Source organism: Leptodactylus fuscus, chromosome 5 (genome assembly GCF_031893055.1).
Source record: "Leptodactylus fuscus isolate aLepFus1 chromosome 5, aLepFus1.hap2, whole genome shotgun sequence".
In the NCBI taxonomy this organism is placed as follows: Eukaryota; Metazoa; Chordata; class Amphibia; order Anura; family Leptodactylidae; genus Leptodactylus; species Leptodactylus fuscus.
In genome coordinates, this window is record NC_134269.1 from 17,597,997 (window position 1) to 17,606,380 (window position 8,384).

General features: G+C 44.2%; 1 pseudogene; it reads left to right on the forward strand.

Moving 5' to 3' along the window:
* Positions 1-3,980: 3,980 nt before the first annotated feature.
* LOC142202690 (rab5 GDP/GTP exchange factor-like) lies at positions 3,981-8,106 on the forward strand (annotated as a pseudogene).
* Positions 8,107-8,384: the final 278 nt, after the last annotated feature.

Below are 8,384 nucleotides of genomic sequence, written 5' to 3' on the forward strand. Positions count from 1 at the left end.
AGGGACATGAATCTGGGGGCAGAGATGGGGGGACATGAATCTGGGGGCAGAGATGGAGGGGACATGAATCTGGGGGCAGAGATGGGGGGACATGAATCTGGGGGCAGAGATGGAGGGGACATGAATCTGGGGGCAGAGATGGAGGGACATGAATCTGGGGGCAGAGATGGGGGACATGAATCTGGGGGCAGAGATGGAGGGGACATGAATCTGGGGGCAGAGATGGAGTGGACATGAATCTGGGGGCAGAGATGGAGAGGACATGAATCTGGGGGCAGAGATGGAAGAGGGACATGAAACTGGGGGCAGATGAAGGGTGTATATGAAACTGGGGGAGAGATAGAGGGGGGACATATAATTTACGGGTGACTGTAGGAGGATTATACTGTGTGCGGGCACATGAAAATTAACGAGTGGGCGGAGTCAACACAAAAGTGGGTGGGGCTAAAATTGCTGCACATTTTGTCCCTCTTTCAGTTCTTCAAAAGTTGGGAGGTATGAAAGAACCCCTTTAAGTCCTTAGATGTCTTTGGCGCTATTCAGACTACCAGACGTCATGGCAAAGTGCTGCTGGTACCGAAGTCAATGAAAAAGATGGCCAATGGTCCTAGCCTGAGGTGCCGGTCACATCTCCTCTCCGTGGTGGAACTAGAACAGCAAAAATGATGAGGGGACTGCACTGGGACATGAAGGACGCGGACGGCGCATGGACCGCCATAGAGGTCACACTATGAAATACTCCTCTTATCATTGTTAAGGAGTATTTTTCACCGAGGAGGAGTGTGAAGTCTGCTGTAATGGAAATAGATGATCTGGAGGTGTAATAATGCAAAAGGAAAGCTATTTAACCCTTCCCTGACATCTGCACCATTACAGCGGATGTTGGGCATTTAAATATGGCGGCTGCTCGGGCTGCTGGATCTCGCCTCTAATATTCTTGATATCTGTGTCATTTTCCCAGGTGGCGATCCATTTCTGTGACAGCCTGGAGTGTACTGAAGGCTCCCAGGCCTGACATTAGTACATTTCTATTATAGGCTGCGACATAGAAGTTTAGGGGATTTACAATATATGGATTTTTCTCATAGGGTGAGCACCGTAGCGGGGAAAAATAATCAAAAGAGCCAAATAACCATTTTTTTGCTGTTTCGCCTTCCATAAAGATTTGAATAAAAAGCGATCAAAACTGATAAGGAGCGTGGAGGAGCTCCGCCATGAGGAGAGACTAAGGGACGTAAATCTGTTTAATCTGGAGTAGAGACGTTTAAGGAGAGATATGAAAAACCTCTATAAATAAATATATAAATGGCCCATACAAGAAATATGGAGAAAAGCTGTTCCATGTAAAATCCCTCAAAAAAACAAGGGGATGCTCTCTCCATTTGGAGGAAAAAGGTTTAATCTCCAGAGCCAAAAAGGTTTCTTCACTGTAAGGTCTGTGAATCTGTGGAATAACCTACCCAAGAGCTGGCTCTATGCTGTAAGGCCTGTGAAATCACCTACCCTGGAGCTGGTTCTATACTGTAAAGTCTATGAATCTGCAGAATAACCTACCCAGGAGCTGGCTCTATACTGTAAGGACTGTGAAATAGCCTACCCTGGAGCTGGTCCTATACTGTAAAGTCTGTGAATCTGTGGAATAACCTACCCAGGAGCTGGCTCTATACTGTGTGAAACTGTTTATATGTGAAATAGCCTAAACTTATTATTGGGTTAAAAACCTATAAATTTGGTATCTCCATAATCGTACCTGTAGAATACAGGCAACATGTCAATTTTGTAGCAGAGTGAACGTAGTAAAACCAAAGCCACCAATAAAGCCACACAAACGCAATTTTGGTACCATCACCAAGTACAACTTGTCCTGCAAACATTAATCCCTCGTAGAGCTCTGTGCACTTTGGAAGGAGGGAGTAAAAAAAAAAAAAAAAAATGACAAGTTCTTTGTATTCGTTGGTCAGCACGATCACAGCGATACTAAGCTTATATACTTTTTGTCCTGTACCTCAACAGGTATCCAAAACTTTGAAAAACAACCAAAATACGTGTATTTTTCTGACACCCGTAACATTTCTACATTTTTGCATAATTGACAGATTCACATTGACGAATCCTACAAAAAAGATGGATTATGTGAACCATTTTGGGAAATGTCAATTGCTATGATCACTTTTTATTCTAATTTTTATTTTTTTTTTCATTTTATACTGTATTTATTATCCTGAATCCCAGGGAATCTGATCACTAATGCAATGCCAAGCTAATGCATTATAAAATACCAGCTCTTCTATTATAGACTACATAGAGCAGCCTGTAATAGAAGGTAATGCCAGACAGGCCTGGAAGCCTTCAATAGGCTCCCAATGGTCATGGCAATGGATCACTGGCCCAGATCTTGTTCCGAATCCTGGCGATCCTCCCCACAATGGGAAAATGTTGCTTTGTCAGCTTTGACCAAAGCACCAGGGCGCCTTAATGCCGTCGATCAAGTGCTGTCTAATACACCAAAGACCTGGCAGCTATGGCAATTACTCAGCTCCTTTGCATCCACCATATTTAAATACCCGCCATCTTCCATAATAGTACAGTGGATGTCGGTAAGGAGTAACGTTTCTTGGATAATCCCTTGTAATTGTGATTTATACCACTCTGTAAAGTCCTAAAACATAATGGCCTTTTCTATCCCTCACCAACAAAAACTAATTTTGGGTTAATCCACACATGACAAAAATTTCTGTGATTGTCGCAATCTTCTTCAATCTGTGCAGTGACTGGCACAAGGTGTATGTGTACTGGTTGGACGGAAAGATGTTTAGTGAAAAGAAGACCGATGTCGAGACTTGCGAAAGTCAAGACAAGAATAAATCAGAGTGACAAGAAGAGAGGGCTAGGACCGAGCCCTGAGGAACCCCAACAGCAAGGGGAAGAGAAGAAGAAATGGCACCAGCGAATGATACAATAAATGAGTGGTCATGGGAAGAATATGCAAATCTGTCTTCCATGATGTAAATAGGAAGACAGTGCCTCAGTCATGCAGCCCACTAGAGGGCGCTCCCTTTAACATCATGCCCGGCCTTCTCAGAGGCCTTTGCTGCAATGATGTGGTGTTTTACCAAGTACAGTCTCCCAACCAAGGACAGCTGTTTCAATCTATTTGGATCTCTTCAGCCCAGGTAGAGAAGAGTAACTTGGCAGAGGTAAGAGGCTTCTAGACAGGGTTGAGGGGATATTGTCACTCCTTAGGGAGAGACCACCATGTAGGTGTGTGGGCTGCATGACCGAGGCTCTGTCTTCCTATTTACATTATAGAACACAGATTTGCATATTCTTCCCATGATCCCTCACACTGGAGCGCATATGGCTTAATAAGACTCCACACACCTACATGATGGTCTCTCCCTAAGGAATGACGATATCCCCTTAAATGAGTGGTCAGAGCGATAGGAAGAAAACCAAGAGAGAGCCGTGTCCCTGAGGCCAATTGCACAGGGCATACTGAGGAGAAGATTGTGGTCTACGGTGTCAAACACTGGGGAGAGATTGCGGAGAATGAGAAGGGAGAAGTCACCTTAGATTTATCTGTTGGGAGATCGCTGGGAACTTTTGTTTCAATAGAATGTAATGTGCGAACACCAGATTGTAAGGGTAAGTTCACACGGCGATTTTTGGTCTGGAACCTGAGGCGGAGGCAGCTGCAGGTTCCGGTCCAAAAGACGGTAGCCGTGACTGAAAGCCGATGCACTGCACCAGCATTCAGCTGCGCACTCCGCTCTGGATTAGGCCCAATTAATGGGCTTAGTCCGGAGGAGGGAGTGTCTTCAGTCCAAATCGCGAGGCGACTCCGCCTGAAGAATGAGGACCTCGTTTCTTTTTTCTGGCTCCCAGAAAAAACTCCTGAGCAGCTCCCATTGATTTCAATGGGAGACTTCTTTTTGGTCAGGATTTTGAGGCGGATACAGCTGTTGTTTAATACTGGGGTCATGACAGCATCTCTGAAAGAGGAGAGAAAGATTCCAGAAGAGAGAGGTAAAAAGTTCAGTAAGGTAAGTAGTGACAGCAACAGAGATTGGACAAAGTGTGAGGAGATAGGGCCACTTGTGCAAACAGTAGGGTGAGAAGAAAAATGGAGCTGGGAGACTTCTGGTATTGGGTCAAAGATGGGAGTTCCTGATGAAGTGGACTGATACTACTTAAAGTTCGTGGCCATGTCTTAAGCAATGAGGTCTGTGACTGGTACTTCAACTTTCCACGTAAGTAGGATGTGAAAGATGTCAAAGTGTTATAGGAGAGAAGAGATGAGAGCGGTGACGTAGACTTGTTTGGTGAGGTGAAGGGAAGGATTATAGGCTTTCAGCATAAAGTTGAAGTGAAGGAAATCTGCAGATATGTTCTATTTTCTCCACAGACATTCAGCCCACCTCGAACGCCGCCAAAGAAAACGGCATGTGTCAAGGTTGCCAGTGTCTGTTTCGGGAACTACAGCGGTCCAGGGTACCAAAGGCAGAGATGTCTGTAGGTTGTAGAGGCGCTGAATATTAATAGTGCATAGGTTCCAGTAAGTTTGATAGGTAGGTGTGTTAGAAAAGGACGCGAGCCTTTAATAGTAAAGGAAAGAAGGTTGTGGTCGGAAATTGGTAGGTGAGAATCAATAAAGTTATAGACAGAACAGAGCTGTAAGAAGACCAGATCAAGGGTATTGCCATCTCGTCTGTGGGAGAAGTAGTGAGTTGTGAAAGGTCAAGAGAGGCGGTTAGTGATAGAAGAGGAGCACAGTAAGGGGGCATTCACACGGTGTAACGCGGCGCTTATTCTGGCACGATAACTCTCGTAAGAATCAGGAACAGGAAGAGGAGTCTTAAATCGGAGAGACGAGCCATCCACGTGGACCAGTCTGAATTCCCTGTAAGAAAGGATTTGACTACTATGGAAACCCAGCGTGGCAAGAGTTCTGCTCAAAATGTTGGAGGGAGGAGTACCAGAAGGCACGACAAAAGCAAATCCAGGAGGATTGGGAGCTTGCAGAACACTTGCAGTGGGAGGCAGAGGAAGCATACGCCAGCAGCCAAGGAGCACAAGGAGGGCAACCATCTCTTGGCTTTACCAAGTTTGAAGAAAACAAATCCAATGAGAAGACGAGAAAAGTAACAACAGTAAAAAAAATACTGCTTCGTCCAAAAGTGTGCCGAAGAAAGATATGAAAGAAGCTAAAGCGCGCAGCCCCTCCCTCACGCCAGTACAGCATCAGACTGATCAGTATCTAAAGATTTTATTGAGTTCTTAAAGACGTACCATAAAGCAGGTCATGATGTCTACAAACAATGCATAGTCTTTTTGGAAGCCGTACACCACAAGAAGAAGTCTAACATTGATGAGTTGTCACTCAAGATTTTTACCAGAACACAGCGGACAAGCTGCAGATGTATTGGAAAGTGGAAGAAGTAATGGATCAACTTTATCTTATTTGTTTGAAGTAGTCTTATTTCTGGGGTAGCACATTCCAGAGAACTGCTGCAACTCAAGAGAAGTTTTAGAGGCGGAAGTGGGAGGTTCATTTTTTGAAGTTGTTAGTAGGGTAGGGTGTTAGAGATTTAGGCAGGGCCAGTATTGTAGAGAGGTTTGTGGATGAGGGTGATAAGTTTATAATATATTCTATGGTGGATGGGCAACCAGTGCATTGACTGGCACAGATCAGAGACATCAGTGTAATGTTTAGACTGAAAAAAAAAATAGATAATTTATAGTCATCTGAATCAATCAATATATCCCCATTATGAATAGGTGCCTGCGTTGCCAAGATATCGCTGTTTTTGTTAATATGAGAATTGGCTCTGTAGAGTAATGAGTTTATTGTCAATGCTCCAAAGAGGTAAGTAACAATACCCTGTTACTCCAGAACTTATTTACATGTTGACAAAAACAGTAAAAAAACACAGCAATATCTCACAGCCTTGCCAAAAAGGCAGCAATTCACAAAGGCAGGGCTGGGGTGATATGCTGGTTCTGGTGACACTAACCTATCTATCTGCAGGGCTGGGGTGATATGCTGCGTCTGGTGACAGTAACCTATCTATCTGCAGGGCTGGGGTGATATGCTGGTTCTGGTGACACTAACCTATCTATCTGCAGGGCTGGGGTGATATGCTGCGTCTGGTGACAGTAACCTATCTATCTGCAGGGCTGGGGTGATATGCTGCGTCTGGTGACAGTAACCTATCTATCTGCAGGGCTGGGGTGATATGCTGGGTCTGGTGACAGTAACCTATCTATCTGCAGGGCTGGGGTGATATGCTGGGTCTGGTGACAGTAACCTATCTATCTGCAGGGCTGGGGTGATATGCTGGGTCTGGTGACAGTAACCTATCTATCTGCAGGGCTGGGGTGATATGCTGGTTCTGGTGACACTAACTTATCTATCTGCAGGGCTGGGGTGATATGCTGGGTCTGGTGACAGTAACCTATCTATCTGCAGGGATGGGGTGATATGCTGGGCCTGGTGACACTAACCTATCTATCTGCAGGGCTGGGGTGATATGCTGGGTCTGGTGACAGTAACCTATCTATCTGCAGGGCTGTGGTGATATGCTGGTTCTGGTGACAGTAACCTATCTATCTGCAGGGATGGGGTGATATGCTGGGCCTGGTGACACTAACCTATCTATCTGCAGGGCTGGGGTGATATGCTGGGTCTGGTGACAGTAACCTATCTATCTGCAGGGCTGGGGTGATATGCTGGTTCTGGTGACAGTAACCTATCTATCTGCAGGGCTGGGGTGATATGCTGCTTCTGGTGACACTAACCTATCTATCTGCAGGGCTGGGGTGATATGCTGGTTCTGGTGACACTAACTTATCTATCTGCAGGGCTGGGGTGATATGCTGGGTCTGGTGACAGTAACCTATCTATCTGCAGGGCTGGGGTGATATGCTGGGTCTGGTGACAGTAACCTATCTATCTGCAGGGCTGGGGGGATATGCTGGGTCTGGTGACGGACTCCATTTAACCATTTCAGTACCAGGCTAATTTCTCTTTCAGGACCAGACACATTTTTTGGTGTTTTGTATGTGCGCTTTTGAGGCCTGTAACATTTTTATCATTTGGGCTTTTCAACTAATTTCTGGGTGTTTTTTTCGGTGACACATAGGGCTTCATTTTTATGTTGTTTTTATTTATGCATGTGTTTTAACTTTTGTTTATATCCTGGAAAATATAAACAAAAGAGGCAGGAAAACCTTTTCACTTTTCAATTTTTTTTTAAATTTAATTTAATAAAGTGCTTCTAATAAACTTTTTAAAATAGTTTTTCTTCTCCGTTACGGTAATTTTTATTTAGTATGGTGTCATTGGGGGTGGGGATGTAACCTTTAATAAGGTTATGTATTTTTTAAATTTTTTAATTTTACATTTTTTTTCTTACTTTTCTATTCATTTTTTAATTATTATTATTTTATTATTGTTATTATTATTATGATATATATATATATATATATATATATATATATTTATATATATAATTTTTTTTAACGTTGTGTTCCTATAAGGTTATAATAGACATTTGGGGACCTTTTTTTAATTTTTTTTAGGCCGATTTTACCTGTATCTGGGGCTGTAAATTTAGCCCCAGTTACAGTGTCGTGCCCTTTACTATAGAGCTGATCTGGGTCCCAGCAGCTTTAACAGACTCTGATCCCAGCGGATCACATGACCGCTGGGTCAGGAGGGAGCTGCAACATGGCGGTGCCCATAGTGCTGTACACAACATTCATCTAATAAACCCTCCCTGCCTTCTGTAGTTACAGCCGGCTCCCCGTTTCAGCAGCTGCACGATTTTGTTTTTATGGCCGAGTTTATGGAACATTTCTGACCTCTACCCCACCAGCCATAAATAAGGAGGGTGCGAAGTTCTGATTTAGTCCCGCATCCCTTCGCTGTAGTTACCCATGTATGTGATGGCTGTTAAAAAATTACCATCATACGACATAAGTGTGAATACAGACGAACTAAGGAGGCAAATACTGGAGCAGACAGTGCGAGGGACGAGACACATCAACAGCTCTTTGTCACCTCCGCCCAGATTTTCAGTCTTTCTCTCCAATGTGGGGGCTTGACTTTTGCATATGTACCCCCTCTACGTTGCCTTTGTGCTACATTGAGATACTTTGTTTCCAGTCTGTAACCTCTTTCCGGTCACATGTTCTCTGGTCTGTCGGGACGGTCACATCCTGGTGTTGTTTCTCGTAATGTGTTCACTCTCAGGAGTTTCGAGAACGATGTGTAACTTGTGGGTTAGTAGCAGTGGCAGTAAGTAGCAGTTGTGTGAGAATACAGCTCAGGTAGCGGAGGGGGAGCCTGCGGTTTTCTGGTCTGTGAGAAACCACAGTTTCAG